Source organism: Tympanuchus pallidicinctus, unplaced genomic scaffold (assembly GCF_026119805.1).
Source record: "Tympanuchus pallidicinctus isolate F22 unplaced genomic scaffold, pur_lepc_1.0 scaffold10, whole genome shotgun sequence".
In the NCBI taxonomy this organism is placed as follows: domain Eukaryota; kingdom Metazoa; phylum Chordata; class Aves; order Galliformes; family Phasianidae; genus Tympanuchus; species Tympanuchus pallidicinctus.
In genome coordinates this window covers 7965056-7978617 of record NW_026294619.1, presented here as the reverse complement: position 1 = coordinate 7978617, position 13562 = coordinate 7965056, and the positions used below count along the sequence as shown (strand labels likewise).

The 13562-nt window shown below is 39.6% G+C and overlaps 1 protein-coding gene across 1 annotated transcript in view; it reads left to right on the top strand.

Annotated features, from left to right (window-relative positions):
* CBLB (Cbl proto-oncogene B) overlaps positions 1-13562 on the top strand; it is a 142122-nt gene that overhangs the window by 126943 nt on the left and 1617 nt on the right. Inside the window, exon 19 of the transcript XR_008210930.1 lies at positions 9397-9539. The gene's annotated coding sequence lies outside the window, so the exon portion shown is untranslated. The remainder of the gene's footprint in view (positions 1-9396; positions 9540-13562) is intronic.

Here is a 13562-nt window from a genome sequence, read left to right as displayed (position 1 = left end):
GGGAAGAAAGGATATTACAGAGGTAATACAAGGGAAGAAATTGAAGACAGATTAAGTAAATACTCTTAAGAAAAAATAAAAGGTTTACTCTATGAACTTTCTTTCACCAGAAGTAAAAAAAAAAGAAATGTAAATAATATAATGAGCTAAAACACAAATGGTAGATAGTTTGGCTTAATAATCTTACTTAAGGCTGTTTAAATTAACAGCAAGTCCCCAACAGAAAGAATGGATCTCTTATTTCTTCTCAATATTGTAACAAAAAAATACTTAGTTAACATCTTCTAAGAAAAGAAAAGATACATAAAACTGAGTTTGGTAGTGAAGAAGGCCTTCTGCCATTCACCAAATCTTGCAAATGGATGAGTAAGTAAAGAAAACCTAATTTGTCTTTCAGCAGTTTTGCATCAGAGCCTACTTTGGACAACATATTAAATCGAGAAAGTGTTCAGACCTTGCTGCAGCGGAGGATCTCCCCTTAATTCTTTGGAAGGCTTGTAATAAAAAAGTTACAGACAGTGCATTTAAATTGGGACTGAAACTGTATTACAGGAATATGAATTTAAGCCTTGCCCAGTCATAATTCCCCCTATGTTAAAAATAATACTTTCTACTGTATTGAGTACCAGTAGTCTGCACTCCAGTTGCACATTCATTCTTCTTCTGTGCAGAACTTGCAATAGACTGTTCTTTGAAATGAAAGTTAAATTTCTTTCTTAGTATTGAAATCTGGGTTTCACTTGTCAATGCAATGTTAGAAATACTTTTCCAACTACGGAGCAGTCATACTGTGTTTCTGGTTTATACCCCTCACTGGCATTAATTCATACAGCCAGCAGGCATGCTGAAAACTATTTTTTCACAAATACAATGCAGCAATTTGGGGGCAATTGAGATACCTTAATTGGTATCCAGTGTTCCAGTTTCAAAAGCAACTTCCTGTTCATCCAGCAGATCTTATGATGTCTCATTTGGAGCATTTAAAATTGTCTGTGTCCCTAAAATTAGCAGCTGCTTAATATTTGCTGTGATACAAGTAAAGCTTGTGTGAATTTTGTCACTCAGGAAGTACAATTTATGTATATTTCAGTTTTAATGTGCAAATGTGTATGGAGATGGCAGGAAATTGTGAACCAGGCCAGTAGGCTAGTTTGCAAATGTACATAGGAGAACTGCAATCCTGCATTTATGTGAAAAACTTACAAATAAATGGAGCAGTGCTCCATTTACATATCGAGTGGGCGAAATGTAGAGAGAGAGAGGGAGGTTCCAGGAAAGAAAAAGAAAAAGAAAAAAATAAAACCAGCCCATAAGTTCAGAAATGCTTACCTCATCTCTGGTCCGCATGTCAGCTAATTTGAAATGGAAATAACAGTCAGGTTTTTTGGACTAGAGAATAAGAAATAAGGGGAAAGCCCTTATGATTTTGACGTTTGCTTTCTATGTGTGTGCTAATGAATTAGGCCTTATCCAAATGAAGGAATCAATTTTACAAAGCCGTAACCTGATAGGGAAAGATTGAGTTTATGGAGAAATTTTTTCTGGGAGCATAGTTATAGTGTAACTGCATGATGATTGAGATTTAAATACACATTGTAAGAGTAATTCATTCATTTATACTTACAGAAGTGGAGGTTGGCTTTGTACATGACAATAAAGAAGACCGGCTGAAGACTCAAAGCTCTTTTTGTTTATTCTAGGGAATTAGAAATGTGACCTTCCTACAAAGCACTGTGATCAAAGGGTGCTATGCCTGACTTGGAACGATGGAAGAGAGGATTAAAGATTTGGTTTGTCCAAGCTTTCTGATTGGTACTTTTGGATCATTTTGATTGATGAAATTTGATGACTTTAGTTTAAAGGAAGAGTCAAACCATTGTGGATTAAGAGGAGTTCACAAGATTAGTTCAAAGGGCAGGTGAAAAGGAAGACATCTGTCTCCTTGTAATGGAAATGCAAACTTCATGTGAGCCAGTGGGTGGGGCTTCTAATCAAGTGGGTGTCTACAGGTCATCTCCTTTCTTCCTCAATGATTCTCTTTCTCTGAGAGGTTCTCATTTTTACTTTTTTTTATTATTATTATTTTTTTTCCACATAGTACATAGAAGGGTGGAAAGTTACATGTAAAAGAAGATCCCAACAAATCTGCAGTGTGGTTAAGGGAGCTCAGTTTTTTTAAACATACTTTGTTAAAGCACTTAGGATTCCAGCTCTCACTGTAAGTTTCTGATTCTCAGGCTTCTGTCAAAGCACATCAGTGAAGGCATAACAGTCCCTCGCTTCTATTGATTTAACAGTCAGTCGGTAGAATTCAGTTAGGCGTGCCAAAGACCTCGTGACTTGAAATGAAAGGCAATTAGAAGGTGATGATCTGGGCTAAAGCCATTAGAAGGAATTTATGCTCTAATTATTCTATGCACTTGTTTCGATTATCTTTTTTCCTACTATATTAGAACAAAATTTTACCTCTTATTACACTCTTACCTTGCCTCAGAGAAAATTCTACTGCCTCAGAATCAGGACTTTTTTTTTTCCCTCCTAGAAAACTTGGAGCTCCATGAGCAGGAAACTATTGGGATGCTGACGCTTCAAAGTGGTATTTTTAGTTTGCTTTTTTTCATCATCTTGGGGGGGTTACAGAAAACACAAGAATGAAAAATAAGTTGCTGGTATTCCTGTTTTCCTGATTGAGGACATATGCTGTTGTTACAGTGGTGAGACAAATCCCCATCAAACTAGGTACTGCACAAATGGAGACTACAGAATAAAAGGCCAGGTCCTTCACCAATAATTTTATCTCTGATGTGAAGTGGAGACATATTAATATCCTACTGTAGGATGAAACACAAATAAACAAGACCGAAGTTGAGAAAATAGGTATGAATAAGCAAGTTAATGGCTCTATGGGAACTGTTTTCTGCATATCAACAACTTTGAAAAGGTATTGTGGGAATTTCAACATGTTGAGTTACATTTGCAGATATTTGTGGAATACAACTAGATTTATTTTGCAGGCACTTGAAAAATGGCTGTGGGAAAATTCTTCTTTTTAGGATCTTTCTTAGTATCTTCAATTTCTCTTCGCTCAGTAGTAGCACATCACATTTCTGAATTAAACTCTTACATCTGTGTCCTGCTGCCCCCTCAATTTTTTAATTCTCATGCTTTGTGGTTTTTTTCATGGTTTGCCTTATCTATTCTATAAGCTTCCCTCACCCCTTTCTTTGCTCTTTAGGAAATTATTCCTGTGTTGTTAGGACTCTCTTCAATACATTTTGAAATCTTTTGAAACCCTTGCTTGAAGCACCACAGCTGATGAGATCTCGTGCCAATTTCTTCAAGATCCTGGCATGTCACACAGATCTTCCTCCTCAGCTGCAGTTTTCATTGTCTAGGAAAGTTCAGTTCGGTGATGCTTTGCTTCTTTATTGCCCCTTCTTCCTTGCACAGCAAGTGGTTGTCTTGTCTTTTCTGTTCCTCAGTTGTTTCTGCCAGCAAAGCAAGCTGAAATACCTGGCTCCCTTTAGCTGCCTTGCCAGCCTCGTAGTGTTGCTCTAAGTGCAGTCAGTTCTTGTCTGGGTGGTTAAATATCTATGCAGTACTGATTAGTTTAAGCTTGTAAATGTGTCAGTGCTTCATATCTTTTTTTTTTTTTTTTTTTTTTTTAGCATTTGCTGGCTGGATTCATACTTGTCCGTATGCATCCACAGTGCTGTCATCTCTTCAGTGTTCTTGATGCTGAATGATAGTTCTATTGGCAAAATGTCTTGAATTCAGGTTGTGAACATGTGGGATGTCCCAGATTAGGTTAAACAGACTCTTAGGGGGTCTCAGGAAGAAGACATGCTATGGTTTGTGGTAAGAGGTGAGCAGCAGAATTTCTGCTAGGAGTGTGGACTGCACGACTGCAGTGGATCAGGCAACTTCTGTTCTGTGATGACTCCAAACAAAGGATGCTGAGTGAGGCACCACCAGTATGACTACTGCTGTCAGTTTAAAGATGTCACGTTTCCCTATTACTTGAAGGGAAGCTGCAAAATTGAGGAAAGTGCAGTTGCTAACTGAGCAAGAATTCCCATATTATTCCATGCATCAGACCCTATCTTTATCCAAATTTTTCCTGATGTCAATCTGAGTTCCAAAAAACTGGGTAATGGGAACTATGTTGTCACATCCCTGGGAGCAGGTTTAAGCTGGTGATCGTGGTCCCTTGCTGTTAAAAGGGATTTTTATTGAGTTATTTATAATGAGAATGCAGACATTAGCATGTTCTGAGGCTTGCAGTAAAGCACAACAGCCAAAAAAGCTGAAATGCCTGCTGTTTTCTTGAAGTGGTCAGAGAATACAAATGATGGAAACTCATCTGCTTGACTTAGTGATTTTCTCCACAGCAACCATATTAACAACAAGTAGTTTGAGTTTTAACAGGAGCCCGCTGTACCATTTGTATGAAAAACAGCTTAGTGTAAGAGCTTGAAGGTTGCAATAGTGCAGAGAACTGATGAAGAAAAGGGACTAATTTTTTAGGCTGTCAAAAGTAAATGCAGGTGCTTTATTTTGTTTTTCTCCTATATTTTTTTCATCAATTCTTGGCAAATCTTAAGTTTTAAGGAATACAGTATATTTGAATGCTTTGAAGTGATACACCTTTTAACAACTTGGTTGTTGCTCAACAGGGGAGGATTCCAGCTGCTTACTGTTATTTGAAAAATCTGTTTAATTGTATGATTCCTCTTTCTTGGGACATCTGCACTATTTTAATTCATTTTTAAAAACAATCTCATGCATTGTTAGGCTGCAGGGGGTTGATGTTATGGCCCTGCCATGGAAATTTGCTTTGAATGTGCTTTGATGGAAGATTGACTTTGCAGCTGCTTTGGTTTCTGTCTGCTGCAGAAGGTGCTGCATGCACCCTGAGTGCTGTTACTCCTGACAACACAGTGTTTGCATTATCTACACCCTCAGTAATTGGGATCTTTCCTTCTGTCCCTACCAAGCAAGAACATGGACAAGAACATCACTCCTTCTTTTGTCTACTTACCTGTGTCAATCATATGCTTATGGAAGATGAGTCACATCAGTGCCCAAATATGTGACCACAAGACTAAAAGCTTGTTGGAAAGCAATGTTCAATTAAAGCAAAATCAAAGACAGAAAGGAGGGAGAATTGCAGCAGCTCAGGTAATAAATGGTAATGTTATAGCAAATATAAAAAGCTGTGGGATAGATTTATAGACTATTGAGACATTTCGAAGTAAATGTAATGACATGCCAAAAAAAAAAAGGCTTTTGGTGGAAGACTGATTCTTTTCCCTTTGCTTTTTATCAGGAGAAAAGAAAACTAGATGGAGGGGAGCTTTTTAGGATGGAGATCGGACAAAAAATGAAGTAGTAGGAGGCAGAGGAAGGGGGAAAGTAAAGAAGGGGGAAAGTAAGGTAGAAGAGTCTTCTTGCTTGTTGTTTCTGTCAATACAGGAAGAGACAACAACCAAAAAAAGCAGTTGTCCAGAAACTGATTCCTGAGTATACACTGCACTTTCCAGACCTGGGCTATTTAGCTCAGTTAGACTCAGTACCAGTACAGAATCAGGGCGCTCACTGCATTCAAGTGGATTCTCACTTCAGCATTTATTTCATTCTACTCTTATGGCTTTCTCTTTGTGAAGACCCTTCTATCAGCACTCAGAATTGACTGAATGCATGCATAGCATTTTCCCCACTCAATTTCCAAACTGTTGGACAAAAAAAGTCTTCCCATAAGTCCGCATCCTGCAATACAAGGGGTTTCTGTCCTTCTCTGAAGGAGCTTTGTGCTGAGTTGAACACACCTGCATTTTGTATACACAGCATGGCATAAAGGTTTTCCAAAAAATCCAGCTCCTGGCGCCTTCAGTCCATCCTCTGTGTGTGTGTGTGTGTGTGTGTGTGTGTGTGTGTGTGTATGAGGACACATCCTCCTGATTGTAGAGAATGTACTGCATATACATGTATGTATGTATATAAAACCCTAAAATACAGCATGTATGCAACCAACCCTCTATTTCAGGAAAACTTAGGAGCTGTTCTTCAAATGTATAGCAAACATAAGACAAGTGGAACTTCCTGCAGGATCGCTTGCATGCACAAGCCATCCCACACCATGGTAGGCGGCAGAAAGGAGAGGGGCTGTGGGGCCTTGTGAGAGAACACAGCTACGGGAGGAGAGGCTTGGAGCTGTGCTGCTGAGTAAATTTAACTTGTCCCAAGTTTTAACCTGAGATAACATAGGCTTGACTTTCAGAGTTGACAAGAACTTCTGTCTCCTTTTGCCCTGAGTTTGAGCTGCAGCAACACATGCTCATTTGTAATAGAGTCTCAAATTATAGAAAAAAGGTTCATTTTTCATAAATGGTGGTCCCACGTTTCAGTGGAGATATTGTGAGTGTGATGAGCCTAAATCAAGTCAGTGTGGATTAAGCTGCCTCTCTAATTTTCCAGCTCACTATTCGAGGGTGTTTGTCAATCTAAAACTCATTTACAGCCTTCACAGTATTGTCTTTTATTAAAATTCCTTTGAAATTCTTATCCATTATCTTGGCATTCTTCAGAGGGTATGATTATGCCCCAAAGTATGGTTGAACAGGTTCCCTTATATGAATGACAACTTCTAACCCTCCTCTGTAAGTAATGGTTCAATTTCTTTGAGTTGTCTTTTTTTTCTTCTTTCCATTTGATATCTCGGGACACATTCTTACCAATCTGAATCTAAATGAGGCAGACAGCTAACTTTGATTTGCTTCTGTTCCTTCCCATCTACACAAAATAGCTTGCATTAATCATATTAATAAAAAAATGACATTAAAATTACCAAGTTTTAAAAAGGCACAAGATGGTGATATTACCCACCAAGTTGCAAGTCATTGTGCATGCATATTAATTACAAGTCTTAGATTTCAACAAAAGCTCAAAGGAATAACATTTTTCCCTGTACGTTGTTTTTAATTTTGGGAAGATTTCTTGTAGTGCAAAATGTGTCCCATCCTAATGTGGTTCTCTAATCACGGAATTCTTTAATTCTGATAGATGAACCCTTTGAATCGACTAAGATTCACAGTAATTAGAATGATTTTCTAATACTTTGTTTCCCGAGCTGTTCATGGTGACGTCCATCTATCATCAGATGGGTTTGTTTACTCATTCAAATCAAGTAATTTGAACTGGAAGCTTATATTTGTTGCTGTGGGGTGGAGGGACTGTTATCATTTATTTCACTCTCATCACTGCTCCCTCTTTTTGAGAAATTGTGCTCTGAAGAAGCACACATTTTTCAGCAAGATTTGAAGCCCTTCTTCCTTCAGTCTCCAAGCAGGAGCACTGACTCAGTGCTTGTGTTAAGAGTCTCCACATCCATCCTGGAAATGCCAGCTAGTGGAAATTGGGAGCACAAGGTAGAATTCACCAGGCACTTTCTTTTTTTTTCCTCTGTTCCGCTTTTCTCTCTCCTTTCTCTTTTTAATCTAATGCTTCTTTGCACATACAAATCTAGTGCTCTTTCAGTGTGGAATATTTTTGGAAAGTGGCTGTGTAAAACAAGACAATGTTGAAGAAGTTCATCGCCTGTATTCTCCAGGTAACCTGTCATTCTTTATCTGTTCTTGGAGGAGCAGCATCTCCTTTCTCAGTAGTGCTTCACTGTCTTATCAGTGTTTGGTCGTACCCTTTCCCTGTCCTTTGTTTTCTTTCACCGCTTTGCACGTTAGGTCTGTCCTTTCATATCTCTGCTCCTCACTCTCACAGTTTTCCTCCCCTTCTTTCTCTGGAATACATTTTCCCCTACTTTGCTTTTTGTTGCTCATATCCCTCCACGCCAACACACCTCATGCTGGCACTGTGTAACACTCCATCCCACCTTCCCTACAGAGGCTCCTGTCACACAGCTTCCTCCTCTTCTCTAACCCCCAGCAACAGATGCTATAGCACAGATCAGCAGGATCTTCTCACATTGCCATGCAAGGCAAGAGGCTGCTCACACTCAAACACCTCAGTTTTATCAATGCTTCAGTGCAGGGAGGCATAATAGCTGCCAGCCCCAGAGGAAGCAGCAATAACTTTGGTAACTTTCCCTCTCTGGGCAGGGAGCTGGAGGAACAGCTGGAATCCAGCACGCGTCTTTGTCTGGCATATGTTGGGATGGAGCTCTATCAGCCAGCAGGCTGAGCGAGCAAGGAACACAGCCTGCAAAGCAGCACCCTAGCCTTGCCCTCTAGCATGATGTTTGTAAGGCTTTGCTCATTCGTGGATGGTTTCACTCGTTATTTGAGAAGTGATGAAACCACATTCCAGCCAAAGATAAGGTTGCAAGTCTGTGCCACCATTTGCCAGTGCCTGAATGTACATGTTAAGCCCAGGAGGTTCCTGACGTGAAAAACTGAAAAGGGATAATTTCTTCCTGAGTAGATTAATAATCAGATCATATTAACAAGTAAAATTTGATTAGGCTTCTGATTAGGAAGGAGTAAGCCAGAAGTTTGAAGCTTGTTGTGTCAACAGAGCAGATCAGCTTCAGTATGATGTTCTGCTTTCATTAAGAAATTGGTAATAAAATTATAGCATCTGAATTCCCCGTGAGATTCTGAACATGATGCAGTGCTTTGAGATGATGGCTAAATGTTACAGGATAGCACACTAGGATTTCTACTCAACAGCCAGGTAAAAGTGTGTCACATCATTTAATTGCAATAAAAATAGTGATGACTGACTTTAATAAATGATTTCACAGTTCAGTGTTTGAAAAAATCTGCTGGGTTGCTCTTTGGCTGTGCACAGGACTCTGAGCATACTATGGTACAAGGCTTTATTTGCTGAATATGGCAGTCAAAAGATGGCCATGCAGTCACAGATTGTAGCCCCGTTCAGTGCTGAAAAAGTTCTGAGCAGTTCTGACAATTGAACCTTTTCATTAGAAAGCGTTACATTAAATAATGTCACCAGCACTTCACGAATGGGTTAATTAAGTGCAATAAGTAACGGCCAATGTAGTTTTATCTAAAATGGTAATGGAGTTTGAGTTTTGGCAGAGAGTAGATTTTAGAAGAAAAGGAGAAAATCATTCTTGTACATCTTGTTATAGAGCTGGCTTCTCTCAGCAGTTTTAGGGATGGGCAGCAGAACTCCACGCACCAACCTGTTCTTGTTCTCCTTGCATTCATTCAAACCAGTGTAACACACATTCAGTGTATCAGCTGGAAAGCTGTAAAAAACATATTTTTAAGTGCCTAACATATTTAAGAACATAAGTAATACTTAGCTTACATTTCTCATCAGAATAGGATCTGGTGCCTGCATGATGAATCATAGACTGCTCAGCATCAGTAAGGGAAAAAAATAAACAACCATTAATGCTGCCTTGCTCTACAGGCACCGGGGCTGTACTGAGAGGAAATGATCTCTGATGTGAATGGAGACAGACTACAAATTCCAACCACAAACTTCCACCTGCAGTCAAGAATGATTATGGATCAGAAGAGTGTGCTGTGATGATTACTTGATCTTTGTGGCTAGTAAGTTAACTAACTACAATTAAAACCCTATTTATGTTAGCTATGATGTTTTGCTCTGTACCGAAAGCTTTGCCCTGTTAAAATAATGTCCCCCATGGGACATTCTCCTCTCCAAACACACTCACCCGTGTGAGAGGGTGAGAGCAGCTCCCTGCTCCCAACTGTCATCTTTGCTCATGGTGGTTACTTCAGGTGTTGGTACAAATGGCTTTGGACATTCTCTACACAGCGCTTTACTGCTAAGTATTATAGAACATTGTTAATGATACTCTATCTGCTTCATTTAGGAATATGGGAATCAACATTTCCACTTCCTCTTTGAATTGCAGCTTTTGGGATTTAGATTGTTTAGATTTACATTGACATGGTTTCTGTGCTATATTCTGCTACAGCATTAGAGCTGGACAACTTTCCTCTGTTTCAAAAATGATTTATTTGGCTGTGCCTCTGTGGGCATTCAGATTCCTTTGAGTTGCCCTTTGTGAGCAAGATATGCTCGTGGAATATCATGTCTCCTATTCTAAGGGCTCTGCAGGAAACCCCAGATTGTTACAAAGAGCATATCAGGGGCAGTGCTATGCAATCCTCCATCTGATTGAGAACAGGATGGTGTCTGAGAGTGGAAACAGTCCTATGCACACTCTTCGTGCAGTATATAGAAAAGTGCTTATATTTAACTGGAATGAGGTAGTGGTCTTCAAGGCTTAAGCCGTATTTTGTCTTAAAGAGCATGTAACCTCACACCATGCTGTGAACTATTTGGGACCGAAGGGAAAGATGTAATGGGAGCAAGTTGTGTATGTGGGAGAAGACTGGGCATAGATAAAGAGGCATAAGGCGAGCAAAGAAGATGTGCTCAGAAGTGGAAAGAAAGGAAAATCTGATAAAAAGTCAGATAAAGAATAAAGGTGAGTAGATGTTCCAGCTGTTGGGAGTATGAACTTCCACAGGTGGTAGTGTCACACAGACTGAAGGTCACTGGGATGCTGAAGGGAACCCATAGGAAACCTTTCTGGACAATATGTCAAATCTGCTTTAGAATGGCCTGGACTAGCATGGGAAGACCAAAGAGGATAAATTGCATCCTAATGTTAAACGGTGTGGGGAGAAGAGTGACAGATGTGTATTTCAGTAGTTCTGTGCAGATGACAGCATTTAGAAATGAGAAGTAGCCTTGTAATTTTGTCTAACAGCAAGCCAAATAATATAAATATAAATTGGTAACAGCAGTCTGCTTATTAGTTATTTAGGTTTGAATCCCTGCTTAAAGGTGATGTATTTAAAATAAGGCTTTGTTAGATCCCAGTTTTCGCTCACCAATTTCTACACAGTCAAAACTGTTTCAGTCTCTTGTACACCTTGGTACATTTCTGTGGTTCAGGTTTGTTTCATATTATGGTGCCTGTTTGGTTTCTTTTGCAAATTTTTATGGGAAATTTTATAATCATCGTTATAGCTACTATTGCAGTGCTTTTTTTTTTTTTTTTTTTTTTTTTTTTTTTTTTTTTTTTTTTTTCCCTGGGTAACCTGACATTTTTCCCCTGTGAAATCTTCAGATATTGCTTTACTTTTTCAGAAAACTCTTGTCCCTCATCTAACTTCCTTTGTATCTTTCCTAGTGATTGTTGGTCAGCATCAATGTGTTCTGAGTAACTTCGTTACTTGTTCCATCTTGGTTGCTTGGTTTCTGACACTTCCTCTCTGACCTCCTCTGTCCTGCTGTGTTGGCTTTTGAATTAGCTAGAACGTAGTAGTAGTGAATCAGCATCAGCAAAACAAAATGAGTGTGCTGGTGTGATATTTTCATACCAAAATTCTCTTCAGGATGGTGGAAACAGAGAGGATGTTTTCCCAAACAGAAATTCTGTTGCTTTTGCTGTTTAATGTAGCCTTGTTCCCTGTTTTTTTTTTGTTTTTTTTTTGTTTTTTTTTTTTCCATGCCTCTTCCACATGCCCTACCAGCAGGAAATGCCATGCCTTGTGTTCCAGGCAGATTCACAGGGGATGGTGAATAATGCATTTTTATGCTGGAATACTTATCATACTCATGTTGTCTGGTGTCAAGATCCAGCTGGGTGAAAGAACCAAATGCATTAAAATATCATTTGTGATAGGTTTATTGGTTAATAATACCTTTAAATACATTTGAGTACTTTTCACATGTAAATTTATGTAAATGTATTTTACTCTGAAAACCAAATTATTGTAACAAAAGCAGTCTTTGGTATGTGTGGAAAAGCCAAACTGTTTGTGTTTGGTCACAGTCCTGGACCTGAACAGGCTTCAACCTTCTGCACAGGTCACGAGGCAGCTTTTTTTCCACTCAGTCCATTTCTGGACCTTGAGTTGAACTTTGCTGAATGGAGAAGTGAAAATGTTTAACATATTCTCTTGGTATCTGGTGCTGGGAGAGAGCTGGGCTGTGCCTCAGCAAGGGCTGCTCCAGCTGCTTCTGCTGCTTCTGCTGCTTCAGCTCTCAGACCTTGCCAACTATTCAGGAAGCAAATACATCCTGCTTAATCCCAACTGCCTGCACACTTTCCATAATGGTTAAAGTTACATTTCAGTGTTTATATCTCTGTCTTGCTGCAACTGGAACTAGATGAATGTTTTGTTACTTTTACCTCTGCCCGATGTTAAGAATTGCTCCCTATGGAGCGGCGTGAAGAGATTCAATGTCTTCCTTCATTGGAGATAAAGGGCCACTGAGGCTAGCGGCTTTATAAGGGATGCCTGTCTGTGTTGGGTGCAGATCTGTTCCTGGGGATAGCTATTAGCATCATACAGCTAGTGTAAATGTAGCAAAGTGTATAGATAATGGAGAGCAAATGTTTAAATAAGCACTCCAGAGAGAGCATCAGAGACAGCATGTGGATGGAACGCTGCACTTGCAGTATATCATTAAAGGCTGTGATCACAGCAACGTTATCATCTCCATTTTCTTTTTCCTTTTTTTTTTTTTTTTTTTTTTTTACGTTTCTTGAAAGATTTTGCACTTTCAGTGAGTTATGCTCTTAATTCTGTGTAACTTCACCCTTTCTTTCTCTCCCTCACCCCTTTTTTGAAAGACCAGATGACTGATTTCTCAGGCCAGCAACAGTGCAGAAGGAGGTGGTCCATGAATATCACTCTTCTGAAGAGCTTCTCACTACTGCCAGGTCTGGTTGCTAAACTTCTCACCCTTACCTGACAGAAATCTCAGGGAAAAATCTGCTTTCTCACTGCTGTGATTCAGCAATGTATATTTTGAATTAGGAAAACACGGGACCTGGCACTTAGCAGAAGACGTTCTTTACCAAGAGTAGGGAGGTGCTGGAACAGGCTGCCAGAGAGGCTGGGGGTGCCCTGTCCCTGAGGTGTGGATGGGGCCCTGAGCAGCTTGGTCTAGTATGAAGTGTGGAGGTTGGTGGTCCTGCATGCGGCAATAGGGTTGGAGCTTGGTGATCCTTGAGGTCCCTTCCAAACCAAGCCATTCTACGATTCTATGAAGACATGCAGCAAAACTGGACTGTGCTGCAAAAGGAATTCCTTCCATGTACAGCAAGTTGGGGTTAGAAAGGCGCTGCACGTATAATTGGAATTGTGTTATTCTACCCTCTGGTAATCTCAGTAACTCCAGTTTTATCATCACGTAAAGTCTGTCTGGTCTGATTCCCCCATCCTGTTTCTTTTGCTTTGGCCACTTGCATTTGTCTCTGTTTACTTTCTTTACTCTCAAGGAAATGAGGGTGATATTTCTTTGTTTGCATTAATAAAAACAGAGAGCGCTTTTATATCAACAATGCTGAAATTGAATTTGCGGAAATATTTTATCTATATGAGGTTTTGTTCGATTCTTTAATTCATTTCATTTCCTGAATTTAGATTCAATTACTCTCTTCCTTTCAAATGCACTCTGTTGGCAGCACTGGGCTCGCCCATCTTCTGACAGCTGCAAATGGTAATGAAATCTCAGAGCTGGTGCGTAGATATGATCAAACAATTGCAACACCATCTGAGTGTGTGTGTTTGCTCGCTAGCTCT